Source organism: Taudactylus pleione, unplaced genomic scaffold (genome assembly GCF_031769625.1).
Source record: "Taudactylus pleione unplaced genomic scaffold, aTauple2 ptg000116l, whole genome shotgun sequence".
Classification (NCBI taxonomy): Eukaryota; Metazoa; Chordata; class Amphibia; order Anura; family Myobatrachidae; genus Taudactylus; species Taudactylus pleione.
In genome coordinates this window covers 14415754-14429395 of record NW_028284518.1, presented here as the reverse complement: position 1 = coordinate 14429395, position 13642 = coordinate 14415754, and the positions used below count along the sequence as shown (strand labels likewise).

The window sequence follows — 13642 nt, the reverse complement described above, 5'->3', positions numbered from 1 at the left end:
GCCCCAGCTCCGCCCACCTACTGTAACTGTAGGCTGCACAGCAGTGCAGATGTGGGAGAGCAGAGCCAAGCATGGTTAAGATGCGGGCGGCAGCCAGGGCTGGCCGGCCCATTACGCCAGGTACGCAGTCGGGTACGGCGCCAAGTTGTAAGGGCGGCAGAGTCCCGCCACTGTCCCCCCAAAGATGCTGGAAATTAATTACAATGAGTCTCACTGGTTCCTTTTATGCCGTTGCACAGCCAGCCACAGCCGCTGCCTGAACGGCTGTGACTGGCTGCACAGCGGCATAAAAGGAGTCAGAGTTACTCATTGTAATTCACACTGGCCCACAAGTTGATTAATAACCGGCCGTGGACGGCCGGAGGAAGAGCGTGGCCACTCTTCTCCTCCCCTCAACTCCTTCCCTCCTGAGTGACTCAGCTTACAGGAGTCTTTGCCCGGCTGGAGGGGGAGGAGGGGCCTCACTCTCCCCTCTCTTTAGCTCCTCCCCTCCAACCCCAGGTTCCTCTCTCTCTGTGCTACTGCTTGGACACCGTGGATCTGACGTCACGATCTCGTGACCATTCTCAGCGTTAAGTACTCCAGAGTTAGGAAGAGCCATACACGCGCTGCAGTTCTGGCCCCAGGTTAGTCAATTTAATTACTTTCTATTTGTCGTGCAATGGCTGTCACGCTCCCCCTGTCGTCACCGAATGCTGTCACCCTCTCCCTGTCGTCACCCTGTCACCTAGTGTTGTCACCCTCTCCCTGTCACCTAGTGCTGTCACCCTCTCCCTGTTGTCACCCTCTCCCTGTCACCCATTGACTGTCTCCCTCTGCCTGTTGTCACCATGTCCCTCATTCTCCCCATGTCACCCTCTGCTTTCACAGTCACCCACTCTGTCACCTAGTGCTGTCGCCATCTCCCTCTCATCGATTGCTGTCTCCCTCTCCCTGAATACATATCTTAAGGTATAATTGGAGCTTAGCACCCTGGTTGGTCCTGCTGTATAGGGGCCCTATAACACTTCATACATTTTCATGTGGTGGTCTATGTGTGTGTTTAATTATTTTCATGTAGGGGCCTGTGTGTGTGTTTTTTCATGTAAATCCTATATGTTTGAATACTTTTATGTGGATGCTAATGTGTGTTTTTTTTTCTCATGTGTGGATCTATGTGTGTTTTTTTTTTTCTGCAAAGCATATGTATTTTATGCTCACGTGTGGACAAAATGTGTGTGTGGGTTTTTTTTTATGCGGAACCTATGTGTTTGTTTTTCTTCATGCTGTTGGCTATGTATATTTTTTTTATTTATCACTTGGTGCCCCACACAGTGGAGGTTAATGTGTATGTTTTTTTTTTCCCCTGGGGTCAGTATGTAGTCAGGAAGCTTCCCGACTGTGAAATCTCAGTATGGGACTAATGATAATGATAATGATACAGATGCCTATCATTACCCAGGTGCCGAAATCCCGACGCCCGGCATACTGAACGAAGGTAAGCCGAGCGTCAGGACCTCTTAGCCACGGGAGGAGGGGGGTTAGGTTTAAGGACTCCTAGGGGGACTTAGGAGTAGTCACCCCCGTGGGAGTGTTAGGGTTAGTCTAGGGGAAGGGGGGTTAGGGTTAGGCACCACCCCGGGAGGGTTAGGTTTAGGGTGTGAGGAGGTGGGGTTAGGTTTAGGCATTCCTGGGGGGAGGTTGGGGTTAGGCACCCCTTAGGGAAGGCTAGGTTTGGGGGGGGGGGTCGGAGAGGGTTAGAACTTACCTTAGTCAGGATTTTTAGCTTTTTGTCTTCCGGCGTCGGTATTACATACGCTGGGCTTACGTCCGGCGGTATGTCATACCGATTCTGTTGGGTCCACTGTATATTATTACTAAGGATTATGTTTGGTCTGATGCAGGAGAAGGTCCATGTGGGGTGACACCATTAGTTACTGCACTTGGTTACACCAACCCTAGTGACGCCACTGAGTATGGTATTAAATTATAACCATGTGTATATAAAGCTGGTATTTTGATCTACAGACTCCATTTTGTCATTGCTACATTATTACATGCACTCTCTATATTTCACACACCGAAATGAGGCTTTCAACAAGGGGCGCCAAAATCTATTTCTACTTCAGGGTCCATAGGGTATCCACAGGATACCTTGGGGTATAGGTGTGACGTCAGTCATCGGGCACCAAAGAGTTAAGCTTTCAGCTTCCCAGGATCTACTAGGTCCCCCTCCTATACCCCGCCCCCGAGCCAAGGCACCTCAGTTTAGTTTGGTGCCCGGCCGGAGTCGGGTGCACCTGTCGGAGTGGGGGCTAGAAGAGCCCCTGAAGCTTTTTTCTATGCAGCTGTGGCTGCACATCTGACATCTGACGTCAGTCCTGACATCCATGCTGTCTTCCCTACACCCCTGCCGGTACCAGAACGCCGGTACCGATCCGGGGATGCTGGTGAGCATCTGGGGTCACAGCTAGCGGTGACCCCAGATGTTCCGGACCATGGCCGGATTCAAGGGGGATAAAGGTAAGCAGTGGGGTCCCGCGGTGGGTCCCCGCTGATCACATGGTCCTGAGTCCCCAGGCAGGGGGCTCCCTGGGGACTGGCTGCAGCGTTGAGCCAGGCGACCAACCTGCGCTTCCACTACCCCCTGGGACAGCGGACCGCAGCAGAGCGGTAGCGCTGCGGCGTCCCAGGGGTTAAATGCATGCCAGGGGAGCGCGCCTTCCCCGTCTCACAGCCGGCGCCTCCCCCGCTGCACACAGCCCTCTCTGCACGCAGCCGTCTGGTCCTGTGGCAGCGCTCCTCCCCCAGGCCAGCCTCCTCTCTGCTCCTCGGCGGCCATCTTCCTCTGAACGCATGGTGAACGCTGCTGGAAGCCTGGACGGAAGCATCGTGGTCTGGGTCCCCCCGCATACCTCTCCTCTGATTTGGGTCAGGTCTGTGTATGCTGCGCTGTGTCCTACCAGGCCCTGTGTCTGCGTAGTTGATTGATCAGCGCTGTTAGTGCAGGAATTGATATTTCTTTGCATTGTATGTGACTGTGCTAGCGCTGCTGCCTGTAACTTTTCTTCTAAACTGTCAGCTTTATTACTATCCCTGTTCTTTCTGCTAAGCCCTTGCGGTGCGGTGCTGCAGGGTGGTCTCTCGCCTATTTGATATATAATTTGTGAGAGGGGTCACATACTTGGTGCCATCATGTCTGAAAGTGATTTTCCTCTCCGGCTACAGTGTACTACGTGTAAAGTACCGTTAGCGGAGGGGGAGGGTAGCGCGGAGGGCTTCTGCCGGCAGTGTTTGTCCATGGCGCGCCCTCTTACGGTTACTTCCTGTACAGGAGCCGCCCTGGGCTTGTTTCGCTCAGGCGCTTACGACCTTTGTGGGCCAGTTAGCAACCCGCGTTTACACCGATGGGTTTGTCCCAGCAGTCAGTGGTGTCGTCACCCATGCAGGGTTTCCCACGACAATTGGTGGTACCCCGCAGTCTCCCTATTTCCCCGCTCCCGGTTTCTCAGGAGCCAGCGTGGGTTAACTCCCTGACGAGTTCTGTACAGCACTTGTTGGATGTGTTGCAAGGGGAGTCTGTGATCCGGCCACATAAACGGCCGGTGGCGTCTCTGTCGGCTCCTTATGAGGATGACGAGGGGACGTCTGATGATGGGGAGATTCTGGATCCTTACGATCAGGAACCTCTCCATACTAAGGACGCTGACGCTAAGTCCAAGGTATATATTCCTGAACTTATTCGGGCAGTCCGCACAGCCTTGGTGATTGAGGACGAAGTTCCCCCAGCGGCTAAATCTAAGTACGCCTTTTTTAAAGATGTGAAGGGCGATGCCACAGTCTTTCCTCTTTCAGGTCAGTTAGTGGACCATTTAGAGGAGGCGTGGAAACAGCCTGGCAAAAGATACCAGCCGCAGAGGCGCCTGGCGGTGGCTTATCCGTTCGCGGATAATTATTTTGCAAAGTGGGAATCCCCTCCACAGGTGGATTCTCACGTGACCTGTCTTGTCCGTAGTGCCACATTGCCGATGCCATCCATCTCCTCCCTTAAGGATGCTACGGACCGCAAGGTGGAGATCTGCCTGAAGTCCGCTTATTCCCTTGCGGGGGGGGCAGCACGACCGGCTATGGCCATTTGCTGGGTTGCCAGAGCGATGGAGCGCTGGGCGGATTCATTAGAGGCATCTTTTGATTCCGACTGTCCGGCCGAACAGGCGGAGTTGATTGGTAATCTCCGTGATTCGGCCACTTATATCAACGAGGCGGCCTTAGACATTAGTACTCTGGTGTCTAGAATTTCTTCAGCAGCGGTGGCTGCTCGTCGCACCTTGTGGCTGCGATCCTGGAAGGCGGACGCAGATTCCAAAAGGGGTCTGGAGGCGTTGCCATTTACCGGAGAAGTTCTCTTCGGTCCAGATCTGGATAAGATTGTGGCCACGCTGGCGGCAGCCAAATCGGCTTGTCTCCCGTCGGCCGCTGCTCCTTCTGGTTCTGGACCATCGTCCTTTCGGTCATCTAGGGCCCAGGGCAGGCCCAAACCACAGTCTTTTCCTCGACAGGCTGGCCCTAAGAAATCGGCCAAGCCCCGGAAGCAGGCAGGAGTACCAGATGTCCGGCCCCCAAGCCAGATGACAAGCCTGCGGCCTGACGGTCCGGGCCTCCCTTTGGGGGATCCCAAAGTGGGAGGCCGCCTGCTGCAGTTCGCCCAGTGTTGGTCGGTCACTACGACAGACACTTGGGTTCTCAAGGTGGTCTCCCACGGGTACGCCCTCTCCTTCCGGCACAGACCCCCGGCTCGATTCTTCACCACGGGTCTACCATCAGACCGGAACAAGGCTACGGAGCTGCGGAAGGTATTGCACACTATGCTTCTGGCTGGAGTTATAGTGCCTGTTCCATTCTCCCAGAGGGGCCAGGGTTTCTATTCAAATCTGTTTTTGGTACAGAAACCCAATGGGTCGTATCGTCCGCTTCTCAACCTCAAAGCTCTCAACAGGTCTTTGCGGGTACCGAAGTTTTGGATGGAGACCCTACGGTCCATCATTCTGGCGCTGGAACCTGGGGACTACATGGTGTCATTGGACATACAGGACGCTTACCTGCATGTCCCTATTCTTTTGCGCCATCAACAGTTCCTCAGGTTTGCAATCCGCAGCGACCACTTCCAGTTTCGGGCGTTACCTTTTGGCCTGGCGACAGCACCACGTGTGTTCACCAAGGTGATGGCGGTCATGGCGGCTTCTCTGCGGCTGCAGGGAGTCCTCATGTTGCCGCACTTGGACGACCTTTTATTGGTGGCAGGATCTCCAGAGCTCCTTCTACGCCACTTGGACCTGACCATTGCGCTACTGCAACGGCACGGCTGGATAATCAACTGGCAGAAGTCCACTCTAATCCCGTCTCGGAGGATTCTGCACCTCGGAGCCTTATTGGACTCGGAACAGCAGAGGATCTTCGTGACGGAGGAAAAGATCTCTGCTTTACAGTCGAGGGTGCGCAGTTGTCTGCTCAGTCGCCGGGTGTCTCTACACTCGGCGATGAGGTTACTGGGCTCCATGGTGTCGGTGTTCGACATGGTGGAATATGCCCAGTTTCACTCCAGACCTCTGCAGCACCTGAATCTGTCCAAGTGGAACGGGCTGCCGCAGTCTCTAAAGTCCCAGACAATTGTGCTCACCCCGGAGGTTCGCCTGTCCCTTGCCTAGTGGTTACAGACGACCCATCTCAGCGGGGGACGTCCGTTCTGGGTTCCAAATTGGGTCCTGTTGACAACGGACGCCAGTCTTCGGGGCTGGGGAGCAGTTTTGGGTCCACACTTGTTCCAGGGCAGGTGGACGCCGACAGAAGCGGAGCTTCCAATCAATATCTTGGAACTCCGTGCGGTCTTCAATGCTCTCCAGCAGGCACATCGGGTTCTCCGAGGTCGTCCAGTACAGGTCCAGTCGGACAACGCTACCACCGTGGCCTACATAAACAGGCAAGGAGGAACCCGAAGTCGGGTGGCTCTCGTGGAAGTCTCTCGGATCCTGGTATGGGCGGAGCGCAATCTTCCGGCCATATCAGCGGTCTTCACCCCGGGAGTGCTAAATTGGGAGGCGGACTTTCTAAGTCGCCAGGACGTTCATCCGGGGGAATGGTCCCTGCACCCGGACGTTTTTCAACTGCTGGTGGACAGATGGGGTCTTCCAGAGATCGACCTCATGGCGTCCCGGCACAACAACAAGTTGCCGGTGTACGGATCTCGCACAAGAGACGAAGGGGCATCTCTGGTGGATGCTCTGTTCGTCCGGTGGACATTCGGTTCGCATACCTGTTCCCTCCGGTCTCCCTTCTTCCACGGGTAATCCGGAAATTCAAACAGGAAGGAGGGACGCTCCTGTTGATAGCTCCCGCGTGGCCCAGACAGCACTGGTTCTCAGACCTTCAGGGTCTGTCCGTGGACAGTCCTCTGCGGTTGCCACTACGACCGGACCTTCTGTCTCAGGGTCCTTGCCTTCACCCGGACCTGACTCGGCTGTCTTTGATGGCGTGGCTGTTGAGACGGCCATGCTGAGGTCCCGGGGGTTCTCCAGCTCTGTGGTGCGTACCATGTTGCGAGCTCGGAAACCGTCTTCCGCGAGGATATACCATCGCGTGTGGCATACGTTCTTCCAGTGGTGTCGACCGAGAGGTTATGCACCGCGGGAGTTTCGTCTCGCCTTCCTACAAGCGGGACTAGATCATGGGCTTCGCCTTGCTTCTTTGAAGGTACAGGTTTCGGCCCTGTCTGTCTGGTTTCACCGTAGGATTGCTACAATCCCGGATGTGCGCACCTTTATGCAAGGTGTTCTCCGCATTCAGCCGCCCTTTGTTCCACCTGTGGCGCGTTGGGATTTGGCTGTGGTCCTGAGGGCTATCCAAGGACCGCCGTTTGAACTACTGGGCTAGGTGGATCTTAAATGGCTAACAGCTAAGACTGGTTTCCTTCTGGCTATTGCTTCGGCCAGACGTGTTTCTGATTTAGGGGCTCTTTCTTGTAGACCCCCTTTCTTGGTTTTTCATGGGAACAGGGCAGTGCTCCGCACTCGGCCCGAGTTTCTTCCCAAAGTTGTTTCCCAGTTTCATGTTAACGAGGAAATAGTTGTTCCGGCCTTTAACTCACCGGGTCTTTCCGTGGGTGAGGCCTCTTTGGATGTTGTGCGGGCCTTAAGGACTTATGTTGACCGCACTTCTTCGTTTAGGAAGTCGGACGCTTTGTTTGTCCTCTATGGCTTCCGTAAAAAGGGTTGGCCTGCCTCAAAGCAAACTTTGGCAGCCTGGATCCGTATGGCTATTTCTGAAGCTTATCTTCATGAAGGCCTACCGGTTCCTCCTTCTCTGAAGGCTCATTCCACTAGGTCTGTGGGTCCTTCATGGGCAGCTCGACGTGGTGCCTCTGCAGTCCAGATCTGCAAGGCTGCTACGTGGTCCTCTGTCCATACCTTCGTGAGGTATTACAGGTTTGACACCTTCGCCTCTCAGGATGCTTCCTTCGGGCGGCGGATTCTCCTTTCTGCACAGGAGCGTCCCCACCCTTAAAGGATACTGCTTTGGGACATCCCCAAGGTATCCTGTGGATACCCTATGGACCCTGAAGTAGAAAATATGAGATATGGTAAGAACTTACCCTTGTTATCTCTATTTCTATGAAGTCCATAGGGTTCCACAGGACTCCCGCCCTGTCGCACCTGTGCTGCAGATGGGCTTTGCTCTGGTCACCATTTTTTCCGTCTCCCTCTGGTGAGAATGTGATTCTTGTGTGTGTCCAGATCTTTTTTTCTCTCTCTTCCTTCTCCTCCTCCGGCCTATGGCTTGGTAACTAACTGAGGTGCCTTGGCTCGGGGGCGGGGTATAGGAGGGGGACTTAGTGCATCCTGGGAGGCTGAAAGCTTAACTCTATGGTGCCCGATGACTGACGTCACACCTATACCCCAAGGTATCCTGTGAAACCCTATGGACTTCGTAGAAATAGAGATAACAAGGGTAAGTTCTTACCATATCTCATATTATCCGCTTGCCAAAAAAATTAGGCTCGGGCCGGCCCTGGCGGCACCCGAGACCCGCCCGCAGCAGGCACAAGCAGGCAGGCAGTCAGCTGTTAGCCCGAGGCACCCACACTGGCCAGAGAAGGGGGAGGAGTGACATGGAATTTGTAGTTTATCTTTTACTGCTCCCACTCTGACCAGGAAAAGATAAATTACAAATCCCATGAGGCATTGCCAGCAGCATTAAAAGTCTGTGAAGTTGCTACATTAGAGGCTGAGCACTGGGATGTTGTGTCTCCTGGAGTCCTGGTTGGTGACATGGATGGATGAAAGTTCCTGGTGAAGCTCCTGCAACCCGACATACTGGTCAGTAACCCAGCTGATCTAGGGGGTGGTTGTCACAGTCTGGAGAGCAGCACTGTCACATTGTATGCTGTGTGCATAGCTAAAAGCAGTCCTGCTAAATTGCTAATAGCTCCAGCATGGCTCTTGTTGTGCTTGGAGGGAGAAACAGCCTGTCACATTTGGAGGCCTTTTTTTAATACTGTTAATCCCTGGCTGGATAATTGCTGAATTGCATGTCAAGTGTGTACCTCCTGCCCTGACAGTCAGTCAGGGGGATGCATTCTCCTCCATTCACAATAGTGTTGTAGACATACTTTACTAGTATACCTGTGTCCATGCTGTTACCTACATACAGTACAGAGTTCATCAGAGGCAGGCTCCCAAGAGGCATACACTATATGGGGGAGGGGGGGTGATGGGCATATAATATATAGGGGATGAGGGGCAGGAGTGGTGGGCATACAATATATAGGAGGGGAGGGAGTGGGTATATATATAGGGGGTGAGGGGAGGGAGGGATGGGCATATAATATATAGGGATGAGGGGATGGAGTGATGGGCATATAATATATAGGAGGGGAGGGAGTGATGGGCATATCATATATAGAGATGAGGGGAGGGAGTGATGGGGATAATAATAATGAGGGGAGGGAGTGGCCATATCATATATAGGGGGCGAGGGGAGGGAGTGATGGGCATATAATATATAGGAGGGAAGGGAGTGGGCATATAATATATAGGGGGTTAGGGGAGGGAGTAATGGTCATATAGGCAGTATATACACTACATTGTAGAAACAATGGAGTAGATAAAAGGGCGAGTTGCCTCATGGCGCCACTTGGGAGAGGGGATAGAGTACTTAGGATGGGTCATAAAGACAAGGGAGAAAAGAGGGGAAATTGTAAAGAAAGGGAAATTAAAGGGATAGAAGTAATCGTTTAAGATTAATAATGAATGGCTATGATGTGAGGTCACTGCGTGAAAATGGGAGGAGCCAGGACTGGAAGTGGGAGGAGGAATGAGTAAAGAGGGGAAGGGTCAGAATTAATTGTTAAACTGCCCCACCCTAAAAGAGAAGTCTAGATCCGCCCCTGCTAGCAGAGAGGGCAGAGGAAGCACAGAGGAATGGCTGATGAACGCTTTTTGTGGAATTGACATTGGTGGCGTAGAGGATCAACCATATGGTTGAGGGACGGATCAGGTCTAGGTGGCACAAAAGTGGCGGGACCACGGAAATAACCAAGATGTCAGATGGGAAAAGTTAAGTGACATCCATATAACTGACATGTAACTATTTTTCTAAGAGAAATCCCCAGGCAGGTGAAATACCTGTGATTAGGACCTTCATGGAGCCGAAAAAGGTTTTTGAGGATATAATGATTGTCCAGTGATCCAGCAATGAAAGGGATAAAAGGGTAGTCACAGCCACATAAATATATATATCCAATCTCAGAGGAACACAAGCCTAACGTTCCCTGCACCAGACAGCTTAACGTTATTCTTCTATATATTGTATTGTATAACTGTGGAAAACAAGAACATTTTTAGTGAAAAGATCAAAAAGAAGCATTATAAATGTAACACGTTCTATCACAACATTACAAAAAGTAATAGTGTCCAACATACAGGGCGGAATTCAATTGTTTTCGCGGCCCGCATCTCCCGTCTAAAGTGACAGGAGTTCGCGGGCCGCTATGCAATTATTCCAGATTTTCGTGCTGATCGCGCCCAAAGTGGTCGGGTTTAGCCTCGTAAAGCAGCTAAACCCGACCAAAGTGCTGGGCGCGATCGCGAAAAGTGATGTTTGGGCACCCAAACATGTCACTTTTCGCACATTTCAGCTCTCACCCCCCTTGGGTTGCGAGCTGAAATGTAGCGCTGTCAGCTGATCGTGCCCGACAGGAGCAAGAATTGAATAGCTCTGTCGGGCGCGATGGGGGCAAGAATCAATTGAATTCCGCCCACAGTGTCCTAATTGAGGATACATAAATAAATATACAACAGGCAAAATCATGCATAATCATTAAAGTGAACAATATCAAGGTATCGTATAGCTTAGTGAGGCAACATTCAAGGATCAAGACATTGACTTGATAAAGATGGAGTACAGTACTATGCATAAACTACTCCAGGTTGTACTAAGGCATTCATTTTACAGCTATCCCCATTGAAATGGGGATAGTGTATTAATTTAAGGCATACAAATGGAGAAAACATTTCCACTTGTCCTTCAGTTTCTATATATAGATCTGTTCAAACCATTTAATAAAGATATTAAAGCCCAGGCAGCATTAAGATAATACTAGGAACAACAGTATCCACCAAATGGTCATCTTAAAATACAAGCCAAAAATATTCTTATAGCAAGTATTGGGCTATTGGGGGTATAATATAGAATACATTTAAACTCATGCATATTGTGTTAAAAAGGGGCAATGTACTCTGTAAGAATCATGGGGTTGTTAGTAGCAAGCCCAGGAAAGTTAGGTATTTACAGTGCATCCAGAAAGTATTCACAAAGCTTCACTTTTTCCACATTTTGTTATGCTACAGCCTTATTCCAAAATGGAATAAATACATTTTTGTCCTCAAAATTCTACACACAATACCCCATAATGACAATGTGTAAAAAGGTTTTTTGAGATTTTTGTAAATTTAATTAAAAAAAAACCCCTAAGAAATCACATGTACATAAGTATGCACGGCCGTTGTCATGAAGCTCAAATTGAGCTCAGGTGCATCCTGTTTCCACTGATCTTCCTTGAGATGTTCCTACAGCTTAATTGCGGTCCACCTGTGATAAATTCAGTTGATTGGACATGATTTTGAAAGGCATAAACCTGTCTATATATAAGGTCCCACACTTGACAGTGCATGTCAGAGCACAAACCAAGCATGAAGTCCAAGGAATTGTCTGTAGACCTCCGAGACAGGATTGTCTCGAGGCACAAATCTGGGGAAGGGTACAGAAAAATATCTGCTGCTTTCAAGGTCCCAATGAGCACAGTGGCATCCATCATCCGTAAATGGAAGAAGTTCGGAAACCACCAGGACTCTTCTTAGAGTTGGCCGGCCATCTAAACTGAGTGATCGGGGGAGAAGGGCCCTAGTCAGGGAGGTGACCAAGAACCCGATGGTAAGTCTGTCAGAACTACAGCATTCCTCTGTGGAGAGAGGAGAACCTTCCAGAAGGACAACCATCTCTGCAGCAATCCACCAATCAGTCCTGTATATTTGAGTGGCCAGACGGAAGCCATTCCTTAGTAAAAGCACATGGCAGCCCACCTGGAGTTTGCCAAAATGCACCAGAAGGACTCTGGTCTGATGAGACAAAGATTGAACTCTGTGGCGTGAATGCCAGGCATTATGTTTGGAGCATACCAGGCACTGCTCATCACCAGGCCAATACAATCCCTACAGCGAAGCATGGTGGTGGCAGCATCATGCTGTGGGTATGTTTTTCAGCGGCAGGAACTGGGTGACTAGTCAGGATAGGGCGAAAGATGAATGCAGCAATGTACAGAGACATCCTGGATGAAAACCTGCTCCAGAGCGCTCTTGACCTCAGACAGGGGTGACGGTTCATCTTTCAGCAGGACAACGACCCTAAGCACACAGCCAAGATATCAAAGGAGTGGCTTTACGACAACTCTCTGGCTGTCCTTGAGTAGCCCAGCTAGAGCCCAGACTTGAATCCGATTAAACATCTCTGGAGAGATCTGAAAATGGTTGTGCACCGACACTTCCCATGTAACCTGATGGAGCTTGAAAGGTGCTGCAAAGAGAAATGTGCGAAACTGCCCAAAGATAGGTGTGCCAAGTTTGTGGCATCATATTCAAAAGGACTTGAGGTTGTAATTGCTGCCAAAGGGGTGCATCAACAAAGTATTGAGCAAAGGCTGTGAATACTTATGGACATGTGATTTCTTAGTTTTTTTTTTTTTTTTTTATTAAATTTGCAAAAATTTTAAAAAAACTTTTTACATGTTGTCATTATGGGGTATTGCGTTTAAAATTTTGAGGACAAAAATTAATTTATTTCATTTTGGAATAAGGCTGTCACAACAAAATGTGGAAAAAGTGAAGCGCTATGACTGCTTTCCGGATGCACTGTGTGTGTGTGTGTATATATATATATATATATATATATATATACAGTATTACGTTGCACTGTACTGATGAAAACAATGAGGCTGTAGACTGCCCGGTGTATCAGTAGTATCTGTTCTTATCAGTTTGATATCTGATTCACCCCTATTGGGGGCCATATGTTAAATTAATTTTGCTACAGGGTGATGGATCAAGAGCTTGCTTTGTCCACTCCACGCATTTATTAGAGTATATCTCTGTCCCTCTCCATTATCCAGTGTGGAGTATGTGTTTATATCCATCCCAGTACTAGGCTGTATGGTCTGGTCTTTCCCATGAGCCAGTTCATTTAGACTTAAAAGTTCTAATCCGCCTCCCATGAGAGCACATGAAGAATTCTAGTTTTACGCTGTTTCATTCTATGCGTCATAGACTGCGGTATCTTGATGTGACCACTAATGTCTTTACTAACAACTCTCCTAGTTTTTAATACATGGCGAGGCTTTTACTGATGCTACCCCAGTCTACAGAACAGGTTGTAAGGTGTACAGTCTCAGTCAACCTACGGAACCTATTGGTACTCTACCTGCATGAGGATATTGGCAATGTTGAACACAGGTCAGTTAAGTCTACAAAGAGTCCAAGTGGTCACTGGTCGCTCATTGGTAAGTGTTTGCTCCACTTTTTATTAAGCAGCTACTCTTGTCCATTTAGAAGAGTAACAGGCTTACTGCAAAAGCACAATCTTGACATAATACCTTCACAGTTGTACTTGCAGACATCTGTCCCAGTAGGCTACCTCCTTCCTATCAGTTTGGCTCTAAACCCTAGAAGTTTTGTTCTATATCCAATACTTCCTTCTATATGTAAGACTAGCCAGAGTGAAGGCATTAATGCGGCTTCGCACTGACCTAATGTACATAACCTATTACTTTCGTTATTGTATGTAAGTTTGTTTTTTTGGTATCCTGCTGGTTCTCGATCCTTCTATGAATGGCCCTGGTCTGCCAAACCTTTAGTGCGCTTTTATATCCTTGGGCGTTATATCCACATTGCCGTCCGAGGTACATATAGATGTAGCCGTCTTCATCATTGCCGCGATGCACGTGCACAATGTCACGCATCGCGGTGCAGTTCTCGCTGGGCTGCGACTAGGCGCACCCAGCGTTCTCCCCATTGTCTATGGCGTGCCATAGACGTGGGCACACTAATCGTGCCACCCATGC

At 50.0% G+C, this 13642-nt stretch overlaps 1 protein-coding gene and 1 non-coding gene across 4 annotated transcripts in view; both read left to right on the top strand.

The window, feature by feature from the left end:
- FARS2 (phenylalanyl-tRNA synthetase 2, mitochondrial) overlaps window positions 1-13642 on the top strand; it is a 551321-nt gene that overhangs the window by 484521 nt on the left and 53158 nt on the right. The window lies entirely within an intron of this gene.
- Window positions 12523-12704, top strand: LOC148524776 (U2 spliceosomal RNA). The gene has a single exon (XR_015878357.1). It is a non-coding gene; the product is annotated as a U2 spliceosomal RNA (small nuclear RNA).